Source organism: Mercenaria mercenaria, chromosome 9 (assembly GCF_021730395.1).
Source record: "Mercenaria mercenaria strain notata chromosome 9, MADL_Memer_1, whole genome shotgun sequence".
Lineage (NCBI taxonomy): Eukaryota > Metazoa > Mollusca > Bivalvia > Venerida > Veneridae > Mercenaria > Mercenaria mercenaria.
Genome location: NC_069369.1, coordinates 18915392 through 18934401, shown reverse-complemented (window position 1 = coordinate 18934401; position 19010 = coordinate 18915392). Strand labels below are relative to the sequence as shown.

General features: G+C 36.1%; 13 non-coding genes across 13 annotated transcripts; all 13 read right to left on the bottom strand.

Annotated features, from left to right (window-relative positions):
• Window positions 1-228: 228 nt before the first annotated feature.
• On the bottom strand, window positions 229-301 carry Trnav-aac (transfer RNA valine (anticodon AAC)). Its single transcript has one exon. It is a non-coding gene; the product is annotated as a tRNA-Val (tRNA).
• Window positions 302-746: 445 nt separating this feature from the next.
• Trnar-ccu (transfer RNA arginine (anticodon CCU)) lies at window positions 747-819 on the bottom strand. The gene has a single exon. It is a non-coding gene; the product is annotated as a tRNA-Arg (tRNA).
• Window positions 820-1475: 656 nt separating this feature from the next.
• On the bottom strand, window positions 1476-1548 carry Trnav-aac (transfer RNA valine (anticodon AAC)). Its single transcript has one exon. It is a non-coding gene; the product is annotated as a tRNA-Val (tRNA).
• A 1158-nt stretch (window positions 1549-2706) lies between these two features.
• Window positions 2707-2779, bottom strand: Trnav-aac (transfer RNA valine (anticodon AAC)). Its single transcript has one exon. It is a non-coding gene; the product is annotated as a tRNA-Val (tRNA).
• A 1709-nt stretch (window positions 2780-4488) lies between these two features.
• Window positions 4489-4561, bottom strand: Trnar-ccu (transfer RNA arginine (anticodon CCU)). Its single transcript has one exon. It is a non-coding gene; the product is annotated as a tRNA-Arg (tRNA).
• Window positions 4562-5120: 559 nt separating this feature from the next.
• Trnav-aac (transfer RNA valine (anticodon AAC)) lies at window positions 5121-5193 on the bottom strand. The gene has a single exon. It is a non-coding gene; the product is annotated as a tRNA-Val (tRNA).
• Window positions 5194-7465: 2272 nt separating this feature from the next.
• Window positions 7466-7538, bottom strand: Trnar-ccu (transfer RNA arginine (anticodon CCU)). Its single transcript has one exon. It is a non-coding gene; the product is annotated as a tRNA-Arg (tRNA).
• Window positions 7539-8370: 832 nt separating this feature from the next.
• Window positions 8371-8443, bottom strand: Trnav-aac (transfer RNA valine (anticodon AAC)). Its single transcript has one exon. It is a non-coding gene; the product is annotated as a tRNA-Val (tRNA).
• Window positions 8444-9902: 1459 nt separating this feature from the next.
• On the bottom strand, window positions 9903-9975 carry Trnar-ccu (transfer RNA arginine (anticodon CCU)). The gene has a single exon. It is a non-coding gene; the product is annotated as a tRNA-Arg (tRNA).
• Window positions 9976-13728: 3753 nt separating this feature from the next.
• On the bottom strand, window positions 13729-13801 carry Trnar-ccu (transfer RNA arginine (anticodon CCU)). Its single transcript has one exon. It is a non-coding gene; the product is annotated as a tRNA-Arg (tRNA).
• A 354-nt stretch (window positions 13802-14155) lies between these two features.
• Trnav-aac (transfer RNA valine (anticodon AAC)) lies at window positions 14156-14228 on the bottom strand. Its single transcript has one exon. It is a non-coding gene; the product is annotated as a tRNA-Val (tRNA).
• A 1178-nt stretch (window positions 14229-15406) lies between these two features.
• On the bottom strand, window positions 15407-15479 carry Trnar-ccu (transfer RNA arginine (anticodon CCU)). Its single transcript has one exon. It is a non-coding gene; the product is annotated as a tRNA-Arg (tRNA).
• A 677-nt stretch (window positions 15480-16156) lies between these two features.
• Window positions 16157-16229, bottom strand: Trnav-aac (transfer RNA valine (anticodon AAC)). Its single transcript has one exon. It is a non-coding gene; the product is annotated as a tRNA-Val (tRNA).
• Window positions 16230-19010: the final 2781 nt, after the last annotated feature.

The window sequence follows — 19010 nt, the reverse complement described above, 5'->3', positions numbered from 1 at the left end:
TGATAATGTGGCAGTTGACCTCAATACAATCGACACTGTTTATTTTCCAATACAGGTAAATCCAATATTAGCTTTACAATAGATCTATGACGGATTATCTTTGAACACCCCTAGACTTATTGGACTCAACTGCCACATTATCAAAGTTTATTAGTATCATATACGTTCTTTAACTACAACAATAAAAACGTTTTCTTTTTCTTATCGAAGACAAAATCAGTAAAAATATGTTTCCGCTGAGGATTGAACTCAGGACCTTCCGCGTGTTAAGCGGATGTGATAACCACTACACCACGGAAACTGTTGATGATTATGTATCAAACTATGTCATAATTTCATATTGTATGTCCGATATCTCTGTTTATAGTTTGCAACAGTCCCAAATAAAATACTGTTATCCTCCAGACTTATTCAGTCTTCACCGGCCCCGGTAACTATTAAACACTTTTAAAAAAAAACTTATTAAGGGTACTGTAATTGATCAGTACAGAACAACTGCTCTAGATCGAACAAACCGTTATAAAAAGTAAACTGAGTTTATTGTGAAGAGGCTTTTTTCCACTAAGAGATGTTTGCTATTCATAGACGTATTCATAACAGACTATGTCATATACGTTCTTTAACTACAACAATAAAACGATTTTTAAAACGGAAAAAGGACAAAATGGAGTACATATCAGTGATGACAAATCGTTTTCAATTTTATAAAAAAGATACTAAACAAAAGAGAATTCAAACATTCTACCAACCTCCGGCGGGACTCGAACCCGCAATCCCCGGCTTAGGAGGCAGATGCCTTATCCATTAGGCCACGGAGGCACTTATTACTATTAAAGCGTTTACGCACTGTCAACATTTCAAGAAGAGCCCGCCCGCTCAGCTCAGTAGGGAGAGCGTTGGTATTCAGATCGCGGGGTCGCGAGTTCGATCCTCGGGCAGGGCGTATGTTCTCCGTGACGATTTGATAAAAGACATTGTGTCTGAAATAATTCTTACTCCACCTCTGATAATTCATGTGGGAAGTTGGTAGTTACTTGCGGAGAACAGGTTTGTACTGGTACAGAATTCAGGAAGACTGGTTAGGTTAACTGCCCGCCGTAGATGGCTGAAATATTGTTGAAAAACGGCGTTAAACCCAAAATAAACAAACAAACATTTCAAGAATTACACTCAATTTGCATTAAAGACTGTATATTGCCTTTTGTCAGCCGTTTTATATCTCTTCATTCATATACCGATATAATAAATAGGACAACACCTTAACGTATACACTGACTATATTTCATGTGGGAAATAATTAATCTGTTCAGTTATACCAAAAACGCAAAGTCTCATTTACAAATATGATGGCATTACATAAATCAGTGTTAATTAAAAAAGAATCCAACAATCATAAACAAGAACATCAACCTTTGTATATTTTGTTCATACTCAGTAATAAATGATTTATCAAATATAAAAATCAGAAAAAAATATGTTTCCGCTGAGGATTGAACTCAGGACCTTCCGCGTGTTAAGCGGATGTGATAACCACTACACCACGGAAACTGTTGATGATTATGTATCAAACTATGTCATAATTCCATACTGTACGTCCGATATCTCTGTGCATATTTTACAACTGTCACAAATAAAACACTGTTATCCTTCAGACTTATTCAGTCTCCACTGGTCCCGGTTAATAATAAACACTATACAATGCACCCTTATTGAGGGTACTGTAACTGATCAGTACAGAACAACTGTTCTAGACCGAACAAACCGTTATAAAAAGTAAGCTGACTTTATTGTACAGAGGCTTTTTTCCACAGGGCCTTATCAACTAAGAAATGTTTGCTATATCATAAAGTACTGATTTACATAAACAGTGTTATTATTCCCATTATGCTATCAATTTTCTTGTAACATACAACCAACATAAAAAATCACAACTAGCATCGTTTTAATTAAACAGCAGAAAAGCAAATGAGTAGCGACAAAAGTCAACTATGTCAGATATCTAGCAAGCTGCATGACAAATTACGTTTTCAATTTTATAACACAACTATAAACAAAAAGAAAAGAATATCACAACAATCTTTCTAAACGCAACCAACTTCCGGCGGGAGTCGAACCCGCAATCCCCGGCTTAGGAGGCCGATGCCTTATCAATAAGGCCACGGAGGCACTTTTTGCAATTCAAGCGTTTACGTACCGTCAGCATTTCAAGAATTACTTTCAAGTGTATATTGCCCTTTGTCAACCGTTTCATATCTCCTCACTCATATACGGAACATTTTAACGTACACGCTAAAGTGGAACGGTGGTCTAGTGGTTAAGGTGTCGGCCGCTCCATCCCAGGGGATCATGGGTTCGAGCCCTACTGGGGTCACGACAGTGATTTCTCATATGACTCCAGTACTGGCTTTTCCAGGGGGCGGACTCGAGAGTGGTTCAAATAAGCTTAAAGCTTTCATCACAATCGAGATTAAATAAATTAGTATAAACTAAATAAACGTACATACTGACTACATTTCATGATTTGAGAAATAATCTGTTCAGTTACACGACAAACGCATAGTCGCATTTACAAATATGTTGGCATGACAGAAATTAATGTTGATTAAAAAAGAATCAAACAATTATAAACAAGAACATTAGCCTTCGTTATTTTGTGACTTTATTCCCGTAATAAATGATTCATCAAAAATAAAATTAGTAAAAAAATGTTTCCGCTGAGGATTGAACTCAGGACCTTCCGCGTGTTAAGCGGATGTGATAACCACTACACCACGGAAACTGTTGATGATTATGTATCAAACTATGTCTTAATTTCATATTGTATGTCCGATATCTCTGTTTATAGTTTGCAACAGTCCCAAATAAAATACTGTTATCCTTCAGACTTATTCAGTCTTCACTGGTCCCGGTAACTATTAAACACTTTTTAAAAAAAAACGTATTGAGGGTACTGTAATTGATCAGTACATAACAACTGCTCTAGATCGAAAAAACCCTTATAAAAAGTAAACTGAGTTTATTGTGAAGATGCTTTTTTCCACTAAGAGATGTTTGCTATTCATAGACGTATTCATAACAGACTATGTCATATGTGTTCTTACTACAACAATAAAACGATTTTTAAAACGGAAAAAGGACAAAATGGAGTACATATCAGTGATGACAAATCGTTTTCAATTTTATAAAAAAGATACTAAACAAAAGAAAATTCAAACATTGTATCAACCTCCGGCGGGACTCGAACCCGCAATCCCCGGAGGCCGATGCCTTATCCATTAGGCCACGGAGGCACTTATTACTATTAAAGCGTTCACGCACTGTCATCATTTCAAGAAGAGCCCGCCCGCTTAGCTCAGTAGGGAGAGCGTTGGTATTCAGATCGCGGGGTCGCGAGTTCGATCCTCGGGCAGGGCGTATGTTCTCCGTGACGATTTGATAAAAGACATTGTGTCTGAAATAATTCTTACTCCACCTCTGATAATTCATGTGGGAAGTTGGTAGTTACTTGCGGAGAACAGGTTTGTACTGGTACAGAATTCAGGAACACTGGTTAGGTTAACTGCCCACCGTAGATGGCTGAAATATTGTTGAAAAACGGCGTTAAACCCAAAATAAACAAACAAACATTTCAAGAATTACATTCAATTTGCATTAAAGACTGTATATTGCCTTTTGTCAGCCGTTTTATATCTCTTCATTCATATACCGATATAATAAATAGGACAACACCTTAACGTATACACTGACTATATTTCATGTGGGAAATAATTAATCTGTTCAGTTATACCAAAAACGCATAGTCGCATTTACAAATATGATGGCATTACATAAATCAGTGTTAATTAAAAAAGAATCCAACAACCATAAACAAGAACATCAACCTTTGTATATTTTGTTCATACTCAGTAATAAATGATTTATCAAATATAAAAATCAGAAAAAAATATGTTTCCGCTGAGGATTGAACTCTGGACCTTCCGTGTGTAAAGCGGATGTGATAACCACTACATCACGGAAACTGTTGATGATTATGTATCAAACTATGTCATAATTTCATACTGTACGTCCGATATCTCTGTGTATATTTTACAACTGTCACAAATAAAACACTGTTATCCTTCAGACTTATTCAGTCTCCACTGGTCCCGGTTAATAATAAACACTATACAATGCACCCTTATTGAGGGTACTGTAACTGATCCGTACAGAACAACTGTTCTATACCGAACAAACCGTTATAAAAGTAAGCTGAGTTTATTGTACAGAGGCTTTTTTCCACAGGGCCTTATCAACTAAGAAATGTTTGCTATTCAAAGACGTATTTATAACAGGTTATATCATATACGTTCTTTAACTACAACAAAAAAAAACAACAACGTTTTATTAAACAGAAAAAGGACAAAATCTTGTACGTATCAGCGATGACAAATCGTTTTCAATTTATAAAAATGATACTAAACAAAAGAGAATTCAAACATTCTACCAACCAACCTCCGGCGGGAGTCGAACCCGCAATCCCCGGCTTAGGAGGCCGGTGCCTTATCCATTAGGCCACGGAGGCACTTATTGCTATTCAAGCGTTTACGTACCGTCAGCATTTCAAGAATTACTTTCAATTTGCATTAAAGACTGAGTTTTGTCAACCGTTTCATATCTCCTTACTCATATACGGATACAATAAGTAGGACAACACCTTAACGTACACACTAAAGGGGAGCGATGGACTAGTGTTTAAGGTGTCGGCGGCTAAACCTGGGGGTCGTTGGTTCGAACCCCACTGGGGTCAGGACCATGATTGCTCATATAACACTAGTACTGGTTTTTCCAGGAAGCGGACTCGAGGAGTGGTTCAAATAAGCTTAAAGATTTGATCACAATCGAGCTTAAATAGATAAGTATAAACTAAATAAACGTACACACTTACTACATTCCATTTGAGAGATAAACTTTTCAGTTACACGACAAACGCATAGTCGCATTTACAAATATGTTGGCATGACAGAAATTAATTTTAATTAAAAATGAATTCAACAATTATAAACAAGAACATTAACCTTTGTTTAGTTCGTGATTTTATTCCCGTAATAAATGATTCATCAAAAATAAAATTAATAAAAATGTGTTTCCGCTGAGGATTGAACTCAGGACCTTCCGCGTGTTAAGCGGATGTGATAACCACTACACCACGGAAACTGTTGATGATCATGTATCAAACTATGTCTTGAGATCAATTCTCAGCGGAAACATATTTTTACTGATCTTATGTTTGATGCATCATTTATTACGGAGAATAAAGTCACAAAATAAACAAAGGTTAATAATTGTTGGATTCTTTTCTTATGCAAAAAAAAACAAAGAAAAATATCAAACAGGGAGTGCCACGCACCAAAAGCGCAGCCTCCTCAAAACGAACCCCCCAGCACGCAAACGCGTGCACCACACACACACTCAAAGCTTACACATCAGCACAAAACAAACAACACAAACCACCCCACCCCCACACACACTCAAAGCCAACACATAAGGACAAGACGAACAATAAGCATACACACACGCGCGCACACAAAGTCAACACACAAGGACAAAACGAACAAACAAAGGAACACTGATTTCTGTAATGCCAACATATTTGTAAATGCGACTATGCATTTGTCTTCTAACTGAACAGATTAGTTTCCAAATGAAATGTAGTCAGTGTATACGTTAAAGCCCTGCTCCGCGGTTATTCAAATTCTATTGTCGGTATGCAACCCATGATTACAATAGGTAAACAGTTAACGGCCACGCGCCACACATTAGCACGCAAAACCACAGGTATTTTATACAGAATTTTATATTAAATAGACTATTTTGACAGGCGTCACTGTTCAAGGATTTGCATGCTTTTTCAGTGACAATTTAAGGTTAAAAGGTAGGACGGGAGCAGGTCTTTAAGGTGTTATCCTATTTATTTTATCGGTATATTAACAAGGAGATATTAATTTCTGAAATGCCAACATATTTTGTAAATGCGACTATGCGTTTGTCGTGTAACTAAACAGATTATTTCTGAAATGAAATGTTAAGTCATTGTATATATTGTGTTGTCCTACTTATAATATCGGTATATGGATGAAGACATATGAAACGGTTGATAAAAGGCAATATAAGTATTTAATGCAAACTGAATGTAATTCTTGAAATGTTGACAGTGCGTAAACGCTTTAATTGCAATAAGTGCCTCCGTGGCCTAATGGATCATGCATCGGCCTCCTAAGCCGCGGATTGCGGGTTCGAGTCCCACTGGAGGTTGGTAGAATGTTTGACTTTAGTTTTATAAAATTGAAAACGAGTTGTCATCACTGTTATGTACTCGATTTTGTCTTTTTTCCTGTTTAGAAAAAAAAAAACGTTTTTATTGATGTAGTTAAAGAAATAACATGACGTAACCTGTTATAAATACCGATACGTCTATGAAGAGCAAACATTCCTTAGTTGATAAGGCCCTGTGGAAAAAAGCCTCTGTACAATAATCTCAGTTTAATTTTTATAACGGTTTGTTCGGTCTAGTGCAGTTGTTCTGCAATCCCCGGCTTAGGAGGCACTTATTTCAATTAAAGTGTTTACGAACTGTCAACATTTCAAGAATTACATTTAATTTGCATTAAAGACTGTATATTGTCTTTTGTCAACCGTTTCATACTCCTCATTCATATACCGATATAATAAGTAGGACAACACCTAATCGTATACACTGGCTACATTTGATTTGGTTAATAATCTGACATGTTCAGTTACACGACAAACGCATAACTGCATTTACAAATATGTTGGAATTACTGAAACCAATGCTAACTAAAAAACTCCAACAATTATAAACAAGAATATTATCATTTGTTTATTTGGTGGCTTTATTCCCCCGTAATAAATGATATGTCAAATATAAAATCAGTAAAAGTATGTTTAAGCTGAGGAGTGAACTCAGGACCTTCCGCGTGTTAAGCGGATGTGATAACCACTACAGCACGGAAACTGTTGATAATTATGTATCAAACTATGTCATAATGTTATCTTGTATGTCCGATATCTGTGTGTATAGTTTACAACAGTCACAAATAAAACACTGTTATCCTTAAGACTTTTCATTCTCCACGTGTCCTGGTAAGTAATAAATACTATACAATTATACTTATTAAGGGTACTGTAACTGATCTTTATAGAACAGCTGCTCTAGACCGAACAAACCGTTATAAAAAGTAAACTGAGTTTATTGTACAGAGGCTCTTTTCCACAGGGCCTTATCAACTAAGAGATGTTTGCTATTCATAGACGTATTTATAACATGTTATGTCACATACGTTCTTTAACAACAGCAATAAAAACGTTTTCTTAACCAGAAAAAGGATAAAATCGAGTACATATCAGTGATGACAAATCGTTTGCAATAAAAAAAAATAAACAAAAGAGACAATACAAACATTCTACCAACCTCCGGCGGGACTCGAACCCGCAATCCCCGGCTTAGGAGGCCGATGCCATATCCATTAGGCCACGGAGGCACTTATTGCAATTGAAGCGTTTATTGTCAACATTTTAAGAATTACATTTGCATTTAAGACTGTATATTGCCTTTTGTCAACTGCTCCATATCTTATCATTCATATACCGATATAATAAGTAGGACAACACCTTAAATTATACAATGACAACATTTCATTTGGGAAATAACCTGTTCAGTATACACGAGAAACGCATTGTCGCAAAACGAGGATAATCTGTTGTAAATGTTATTCTTATCGAGTTATCTTTTTTTCGAAATTTAATATTTGATTTTATGTATATAGTAAAGAGCATATAGTTATATAATTATTACAATTTAAAGATCCACTACTAGATAAGTCTCTCTCCCCCAACATCCAATAAACAGCTTCCATCTTATCTGCTGCTTATCAGCGATTATGTAACATTGACTGATTAAAGAGCAATTGCCACAGTAGGGGACCCTCCTAGACCATGATGTGTGCAGTGGAGTAGAATGAAATGGTGAATGTAAAATAATGATAATAAGACTGATGTAATGTAAAATTGGCTATGAAAGCTGGCAATGCTCTGATTCATGTGGGGAAGTTGACAGTTACTTGCGGAGAACAGGTTTATACTAGTACAGAATCCAGGAACACTGGTTAGGTTAACTAACCGCCGTTACATGACTGAAATACTGTTGAAAAACGGCGTAAAACCCAAAAACAAACAAATATGTTGGCATTGCAGAAATTAATGGTAGTTTAAAAATAATACAACAATTATAAACAAGAACATTAACATTTGTTTATTTTGTGATTTTATTCCCCGTAATAAACGATATATCAATGATAAAAATCAGTAAAATAAAGTTTCCGCTGAGGATTGAACTCAGGACCTTTCGCGTGTTAAGCGGATGTGATAACCACTACACCACGGAAACTGTTGATGATTATGTATCAAACTATGTCATAATTTCCATATATAGTTTGCCACAGTCACAAATAAAACACTGTTATCCTGAAGACTTATTCAGTTTCCACTGGTGCCGGTTAGTAATAAATACTATACAATACACCCTTATTAAGGGTACTGCGATTGATCAGTACAGAACAACTGCCCTAGACCGAACAAACCGTTATAAAAAGTAAACTGAGTTTATTGTACAGAGGCTTTTTTTCCACAGGGCCTTATCAACTAAGACATGTTTGCTATTCATAGACGTATTTATAACATGTTATGTCACATACGTTCTTTAACTACAACAATTAAAACGTTTTCTTAACCAGAAAAATGACAAAATCTTGTACATATCAGTGATGGCAAATCGTTTGCAATTTATAACTAGATTAACTAGATGCCCACGGGAAACATGTCGAGCCCGCCAGCTGTCAAAAGGACTGGGAGTTGCACATGACACTCCCTGTCTCATTGAGGCAAACATTTATGCCATATAAAAAAGAGATTGCAAAAAGTTACAATATAAGTTTTTTAAAGTAACAACTAAGGGACGTAAATCTTAAAAAAAATTCTAAGTCCACACAAACATCCTCACCAGTAGAGATAGGTCAAAATTCACCTGAAAATTGGATGTAACATGCATGTTGTACTACAGAAAAGTGGTCTTGATTTTTCCCTACGACCAGTAATAAAAAAGTTACAAATATAAGTTATTTATAGTAACAACAATGGGAAGTAATTCTAGGATCTTGCGCATGACACTCCGTTTCATGATGATGAACAATTGTGCCAAGTTACTAAATCCCTCTATGCATCAAAAAGAAATGCTCCAGACAAAGTCATTCTTGTATCTGACTTTTGACCTCTAAGTGTGACCTTGACCTTAGATCTAGGGACCTGGTTCTTGCGCATGACACTCCGTCTCATGGTGGTGAACATTTGTGCCAAGTTACATCAAAATCCCTCCATGCATGAAGAAGAAATGCTCCGGACAAAGTTGTCATTCTTGTATCCTTTGACCTCTAAGTGTGACCTTGACCTTAGACCTAGGGACCTGGTTCTTGCGCATGACACTCAGTCTCATGATGGTGAACAATTGTGCCAAGTTACATCAAAATCCCTCCATGCAGGAAGAAGAAATGCTCCGGAGAAAGTCATTTTTGAATTTGACCTTTGACCTGTGTGACCTTGACCTTTGAGATAGGAACCTAGGGTTTGCACCTGACACTCCGTCTCACTGAGGTTAAGTTCATGCCAAATATAAACAAGATTGCTCCATGCCTGTCAAAGTTATAGTCCGGTCAAACAAATCCGGACGGACGCACGCACGCACGGACGCACGCACGCACATACACCGAACAGCCATTTGGACAACTATGTCTTCGCATCTGCAAGCGGGCTCGACAAAAATGATACACAAAAGAGAATTCAAACATTCTACCAACCTCCGGCGGGTCTCAAACCCGCAATCCTCGGCTTAGGAAGCCGATACCATATCCATTAGGCCACGGAGGCACTTATTGCAATTAAAGCGTTGTCAACATTTTAAGAATTACATTAAATTTGCATTAAAGGGTGTATATTTCCTTTTGTCAACCGTTCATATCTCCTCATTCATACATCGATATAATAAAAAGGACAACGCCTTAACGTATACACTGGCTACATCTTCTCTGGAGTGATAGTCTTTTAAAATGAACCTTGCCGCGTGGCGTTGAATTTTCTCGAGGGAGTTGATATCCTTAACGTAGTATGGATCCCAGATAATTGAACCATACTCAAGTGTTGACCGAACAAGTGAAATATATGCAAGTTTCCTACAGTCTTGGGCACAATTCCTAAGGTTCCGTTTTAAAAATCCCAAAGTTGAGTTTGCTTTTTTACAAATATTGGTGATATGTGTTTCCCAAGTAAGATCCTTTGATATAGTTAATTCAAGGTAGGTATTTGAGTCCACTTGTTGTAAGATGGTATCATCTAGTTCGTAGAAGAAATTTGACTTCTGGCGGACACTTAAAATATAACACTTCTTGGTATTAAATTTCATGCCCCATAATCAAGTTCGCCCATTTTTCTAGTGCGTGTAGATCATTCTGTAGAAGAAGATGGTCATTATGTGAACGGATGGGTCTGTATAATAAATAATCATCAGCAAACAGGCGTACTGTAGATTTAACGGAATCTGGAAGATCGTTTATGTGACATAAAAACATAAGGGGGCCGAGGACTGTACCTTGTGGAACTCCGGATTCAACATCTACACTAACCGAGTGTTCACCTTCTACAACGACGTTCATAACTTTATCTTTCAGAAAGGATTGTAGCCAATGAAGTAAATTTCTACGGACACCGTAATTTTCTAGTTTTTGCAATAATTTATCGTGTGGAACGGTGTCGAAAGCCTTAGAAAAGTCTATTATTGCTACATCCACTTGACATTTTTTGTCATAAGATACTAATAAGTCATTCATAGTTACTAATAACTGGGTTTCTGTCGAGTATCCTGACCTGAAACCGTGATTTCTATCTGTGAGTATTGAATGGTTTTCAAGGTGTCTTAGTAAATGACCACATACAATGTGTTCTAACGTTTTACACAAAACAGTTGTTAGGCTCACAGGACGGTTATTTTCTGCAAAGTGTCTGTCCCCTTTTTTGAATACTGGACTAATGTTGGCATTTCTCCAGTCTGTAGGTAGTGATCCACACTGTCCACAGAAAACTGAAAAAATTTGGTTATTGCGGGTGCAAGTTCTTGAGCACAAGTTTTCAACACAATATTAGGTATTTGGTCTGGACCCATGGCTTTAGATATTTTCAAGTCTAGAAGTAATTTCAGAACTCCTTTTTCAATTCTGGAATGGATGGTATGACATTTTTGCCATATTTTAGTTTACTTCCATCTGCTGTTCCTGTTGGCATTACTGAAACCATTGCTAGTTAAAAAAAATCCAACAATTATAAACAAACTGCTCTAGACCGAACAAACATTTATAAAAAGTAAACTGAGTTTATTGTGCATCTAGGCTTTTTTTCCACAGGGCCTTATCAACTAAGAGATGTTTGCTATTCATAGTCGTATTTATAACAGGTCATATACATATTGTATGTCCGATATCTCTGTGTATAATTTACAACAGTCACAAGTAAAACACTGTTAACCTTAAGGATTAGGAGTATATCACCAAAACACAGAAATATTTTATAAACGAACAACATCGTTACCAATATTTTACCTGACCATTACATGTTCTGCCGTACTGTCCCGTACTGAAAATATTCTGAAAAAGTTGTCCCCCTTTGAAAATGAATGCCATTTGTAAAGAAATAAAAAATAAACAATCGTTGAAAACTGTGTTTCACCTAGTTATGTGAAATTTCAACACTCGCACGCTATTACAAATGCATCAAAACAAACATGTGTAACAGTTCCTTGAAAATGGTGAGTTTTTAAAAGCGCTTGACTGTCTGGAAGCCGGGCCTGTTTAAACAGTTCTTTTTTCGGAATTCAATGCTTATATCAGTATACTGACACTTGTTTTGTAGAGTAATATAAGTAATATACACGCTATCATTACAAAAACAACAAAACAAGTTTCAGTATACTAATATAAACATTGAATTCCGGAAAAAAGTACTGTCTAAATGGGACCCACTTCCGAGCAGTCAAACGCCTTCAAAAACTCACCATTTTCAAAGAACTGTTACACATGTTAGTTTTGATTTATTTGCAATCGCATGCGAGTGTTGAAATTTCACATAATTAAGTGGAACACAGTTTTCAGCAATTGTTTATTTTTATTTCTTTACAAATGGCATTCATTTTCAAAGGGGGACAACTTTTTCAGAGTATTTTCAGTATGGGACAGTACGGCAGAACATGTAATGGTTAAGTAAAATATTGGTAACGATGTTATTCGTTTATAAAATATTTCTGTGTTTTGGTGATATACTCCTAAACCTTAAGACTTATTCAGTCTCCATTGGTCCCGGCTATACAATACACCCGTATTAAGGGTACTGTAATTGATCAATACAGAACGACTGCACTAGATCGAACAAACCGTTATAAAATTGAACTGACTTAATCGTACGGAGGCTTTTTCCACAGAGCCTTATCAACTCAGAAATGTTTGCTATTCATAGACGTATTTATAACAAGATATTTCATATACGTTCTTTAACTACATCAATAAACACGTTTTTTAAACAGGAAAAAGGATAAAATCGAGTACATATCAGTGATGACAAATCGTTTTCAATTTTATAAAAAAGATACTAAACAAAAGAGAATTCAAACATTCTACCAACCTCCGGCGGGACTCGAACCCGCAATCCCCAGCTTAGGAGGCCGATGTCTTATCCATTAGGTCACGGAGGCAGTTATTGCAAATAAAGCGTTTACGCACTGCCAACATTTCAAGAATTCCATTTAATATTTGCATTAAAGACTGTATGTTGCCTTTTATCAACCGTTTCATATCTCTTCATTCATATACCGATATAATAAATAGGACAACACCTTAACGTATACACTGACTACATTTCATTTGGGTAATAATCTGTTCAGTTACACGACAAACGCATAGTCACATTTACAAATATGTTGGCATTACAGAAATTAATGTTAATGAAAAAAGAATCCAACAATTATAAACAAGAACATTAAATTTTGTATATTTTGTGACTTTATTCCCATAATAAATGATTTATCAAATATAAAATCAGTAAATCTGCTGAGGATTGAACTCAGGACCTTCCGCGTGTTAAGCGGATGTGATAACCACTACACCACGGAAACTGTTGATGATTATGTATCAAACTATGTCATAATTTCATATTATATGTCCGATATCTTTGTGTATAGTTTGCAACAGTCATAAATAAAACAACACTGTTATCCTTCAGACTTATTCATTCTCCACTGGTCCCGGTTAGTAATAAACACTATACAATACATCCTTATTGAGGGTACTGTAATTGATCAGTACAGAACAACTGCTCTAGACCGAACAAACCGTTTTAAAAGGTAAACTGAGTTTATCGTACAGAGGTTTTTTTTTCCACAGGGCCTTATCAACTAAGAAATGTTTGCAATTCATAGACGTATTTATAACAGGTTATGTAATATACGTTCTCTAACTACAACAATAAAAACGTTTTTTAAAACAGAAAAAAAAGACGAAATCTTGTACATATCAGTGATGTCAAATCGTTTTTAATTTTATAAAAATGATACTAAACAAAAGAGAATTTAAACATTCTACCAACCTCCGGCGGGACTCGAACCCGCAATCCCCGGCTTAGGAGGCCGATGCCTTATCCATTAGGCTACGGAGGCAGTTATTGCAATTAAAGCGTTTACGCACTGTCAACATTTCAAGAATTTCATTCAATTTGCATTAAAGACTGTATATTGCCTTTTGGCAACCGTTTCATATCTCCTCATTCATATACCGATATAATAAGTAGGACAACACATTAAAGTATACACTGACTACATTTCATTCGGGAAATAATCTGTTCACTTACACGACAAACGCAGAGTCGCATTTATAGAATATGTTGGCATTACAGAAATTAATGTTAATTAAAAAAAATCTAACAATTATAAACAAGAACATTAACCTTCGTTTATTTTGTGACTTTATTCCCCGCAATAAACGATTTATCAAAGATAAAATTAGTTAAAATATATTTCCGCTGAGGATTGAACTCAGGACCTTCCGCGTGTTAAGCGGATGTGATAACCACTACACCACGGAAACTGTTGATGATTATGTATCAAATTATGTCATAATGCCATATTGTATGTCCAATATCTATGTGCATAGTTTACAACTGTCACAAATAAAACACTGTTGTCTTTAAGAGTTATTCAGTCTCCACTGGTCCCGGTTAGTAATAAACACTATACAATACACCCTTATTAAGGGTACTGTAATTGATCAGTACAGAACACCTGCGTTAAACCGAACAAACCGTTATAAAAGTAAACTGGGTTTATTGTACAGACGCTTTTTCCCACAGGGCCTTATCAACTAAGAGATGTCACAGGTTATGTCATATACGTTCTAACTACAACAATAAAAACGGTTTTTAAACAGAAAAAAAGGACAAAAATCGAGTACATATCATAGAGATTTACCCTAAGCCTTTTTTATACAAGGGAAACAATCTGTTTATATAGGGAAATTGTTGAGTGAAAACCGTTTGTTAATCTTAATCTTGTCCATGTTATATCATTGCATTGAAAAAGTAATCTATGTACTAGTATATTAAATGCTATGCATGATAAGTCAGCCATGCATGATAAGTCAGTCATGCATCTAATAGTCCTCTATTTTCTCATATTTCTAGATATCTTTCCCATACTTTGACGCATATATATGGGCAGTAGAGATTGTTTTCTTTCCAGTAGTAGCCTTTTCAACGTATTTTACCTTGTGAAATTCTGTGGGTTTTGACTTTTTCAAAAAAGTCAGCTGTTTGTTGACAAATTTCAACACAGAAAATGTCACAGTTTCCCCAGGGCATTAACTTATTTGATCTTTAAACAGTTTTCCATTCAGATTGCTAATCCTTGTGGCAAATATGCATGCTTTTTCCCTGCCTAGAGGTAAAAACTGCATAATTTGAATGAGGTACTAGGTCAATAGCCACCTAAGCCTTCCATAATGTATAAGCGGAGTTGCCTCTATTTTTTCCAAATATTTTTACCCGCGATTATTTCTTTCAGCTCAAATAACTTATTTTCAGAAAATGATAATTTAATAATTTTCTCAGTCTACGTACTTTGATGCAGTTAACTGCAGATATATCTAGAATAGATAGTTTCTACATGAAGTTTGTATTTTTAGTTCCACTGCCTACATATCAGTGCTGACACATCGTTTTCAATTTTATAAAAATGATACTACACGAAAGAGAATTCAAACATTCTACCAACCTCCGGCGGGACTCGAACCCGCAATCCCCGGCTTAGGAGGCCGATGCCTTATCCATTAGGCCACGGAGGCACTTATTGCAATTAAAGCGTTTACGCAGTGTCAATATGTCAAGAATTACATTCAGTTTGCATTAAATACTTATATTGTCTTTTGTCAACCGTTTCATATCTCTTCATTCATATACTGATATAATAATTATTTTTTTGTTTGTTTTGGGTTTAACGCCGTTTTCCAACAGTATTTCAGTTATGTAACGGCGGGGAGTTAACCTAACCAGTGTTCCTGGATTCTGTACCAGTACAAACCTGTTCTCCGCAAGTAACTGCCAACTTCCCCACATGAATCAGAGGTGGAGGACTAATGATATAATAAGTAGGAAAACGCCTTAACATATACACTGACTACATTCCATATGAGAAATATTCTGTTCAGTTACACGACAAACGCGTAGTCGCATTTACAAAATATGTTGGCATAACAGAATCTAATATCTCTTCATTCATATTCCGATATAATAAATAGGACAACATTTTAACGTATACACCGATTACATTTCATTTGGGAACTATTTTGTTCAGTTACACGACAAACGCACAGTCGCATTTACAGAATATGTTGGCATTACAGAAATCAGTGTATATTAAATAAGAATCCAACAGTTATAAACAAGAACATTAACCTTTGTTTATTTTGTGACTTTATTCCCCGTAATAAACGATATATCAAAGACAAAATTAGTTAAAATATGTTTCCGCTGAAGATTGAACTCAGGACTTTCCGTGTGTTAAGCGGATGTGATAACCACTACACCACGGAAACTGTTGATGATTATGTATCAAATTATGCCATAATTTCATATTATATGTCCGATATCTTTGTGCATAGTTTACAACTGTCACAAATAAAACACTGTTATCCTTAAGTGTTATTCAGTCTCCGCTGGTCCCGGTTAGTAATAAACACTATACATTACACCATTATTAAGGGTACTGTAATTGATCAGTACAGAACACCTGCGTTAAACCGAACAAACTCTTATAAAAAGTAAACTGACTTTATTGTACAGAAGCTTTTTTCCACAGGGCCTTATCAACTAAGAAACGTTTGCTATTCATAGACGTAACTACAATAATAAAAACGTTTTCTTTTAACAGAAAAAAGACAAAATCGTGTACATCTCAGTGATCACAAATCGTTTTCGATTGCATAAAAAAGATATTAAAAAAAAAAGGGAAATCAAATATTCTACAAACCTCCAGCCGGACTCGAACCCGCAATCCGGAGGCCGATGCCCTATCCATTAGGTAATGTACAAAGTCTGTTTAACAAGGTTGATGTTCTGGAAGCCGAGTTCAGCTCTTTTGATGTCTTGTTTTCCCGAAACATGGCTCAGCTCTAGTGATTTATGTGACGATATACGATTTATAGGTTTTCATGCGCCAGAAAGAAGGGACAGAAAAGGAGATAGTCATGGCGAAGTTATTGTTTATGTTAAGGATAGCCTACATTATATACGACGACCAGATCTCGATCCAACAGACCTCGAGTGTATTTGGGTTGAAGTATCCTTCACCCACTCGAAACGAGTTTTAATTGGTACGTTTTACAGACCCCCAAATTCAGATGCCATATACACGTCTTTGATTGAAGATTCTCTCAGTTTAGTTCTTGACACAAACATTTCAGACATAGTTGTAACTGGTGATTTTAACTTAAACCTGTCTAATCCTAATTCATATCGTAAACTTACTTCCATCTGCCAATATTTTAATCTTAACCAGCTTATTTCTGAACCAACCCATTTTACTGAGACATCTTCTTCCATCCTTGATCTATTTCTTGTATCATGCAGTCATCGTGTAATTGCCTCGGGCGTTCGTGTAATTGCCTCGGGCGTATGAGAACCGGTTCTGGACCAAAATGTACGTTTTCACTGTCCCATCTTTGCTCTTTTTGTTTTCTCAAAACCTAAGTTAAAGTCATTTAAGCGTCTTGTTTGGCAATATGATCGTGGTGATTACGTCTCCTTGCGTAGAAAGATCTGCAACAAAAATTGGGAGATTCTTAAAGATGACAGTATTGAAGCATATGCAACATCAGTAACACAAACACTTTTAGATTTATCAAAACAATGCATTCCAACCAAATTTATAACTGTAAAACCAAATGACTCGCCATGGATAACAACACAAATAAAACAGAAAATTCGAAAAAGGAAAATAACTGTACCGAAAAGCTAAACACTCACAACAACCTCTACACTGGCAAAAATTTAGGCAAATTCGCAATGAAATAGTATCACTCATCCGCAATGTTAAACAAGACCATTTCAATAAAATATCAGATTCACTAAAATTAGATACAAACTTACAAACAAACTGGTGGAAATTAATCATGATACACCCTTATTAAGAGTACTGTAATTGATCAGTACAGAACAACTGCTCCAGACCGAACTGCTCCAGACCGAACTGCTCCAGACCGAACGAACCGTTATAAAAAGTAAACTGAGATTATTGTACAGAGTTTTTTTTCCACAGGGCCTTATCAACTAATAGATGTTTGCTATTCATAGACGTATTTATAACAGGTTATGTCATATACGTTCTTTAACTACAACAATAAAAAGCAATTTTTAAACAGAAAAAAGGACAAAATCGAGTGCATATCAGTGATGACAAATCGTTTTCAATTTATTAACAAGGAGCTGCGTTCAATAAACGCTTGGTGCCCCCGGTGGCATCCTTGTCAATACAAAGCAACCTGAGTCCAAAACGAGGTCACGGTCAAGGTCAAACTGAGGTTAGGTGATGTCTGAAGATGAGGAATGGTCACAGGTTACATCTGTATTAGTATCAATTCATTCTTGTAAGCGGTATTGATGCTAGACGAAACGGTCCCATTTGGTTAACCAAGAGACGGCCCATATAAAGCAATCTAAGTCCAAAATGAGGCCAAGGTCAAACTGAGGTCAGGTGATGTCTGAAGATGAGGAATGGTCACAGGTTACATCTGCATTAGTATCAAGACATTCTAGTAAGGGGTATTGATGCTAGACGAAACGGTCCCATTTGGTTAACCAAGAGATGGCCCATATAAAGCAACCTAAGTCCAAACTGAGGTCAAGGTCAAGGTCAAACTGAGGTCAGGTGATATCTGAAGATGAGGAATGGTCACAGGGTACATCTGCATTAGTATAATGACATTCTAGTAAGGGGTATTAATGCTAGACGAAACTGTCCCATTTGGTTAACCTCGTACGGACGGATGGACGAACGGACAAACGGACGAACGAACGAACGCACAGGACAATCACTATATGCGTCCCGCATCTGTAGATGCCGGGGGCATCAAAAGATACTAATATTATTGTATACCATGACCATATTCCATTTGGCATCCATAAGCGAATATTATTTATCGTTATAAACGTTTAAAAATAAGAACATGTTTAATTAAAAAAGCCAAACGTTTTACTGCATTTTCAAATGTATCCCATGCTCTAAATGGTCAATATTTTAAAATCCTCTGTAATACAATTTCTGTTTAGGAAGGCAATAACACCATGGTGCTCGATGATGATGGTATATTAAAACGATG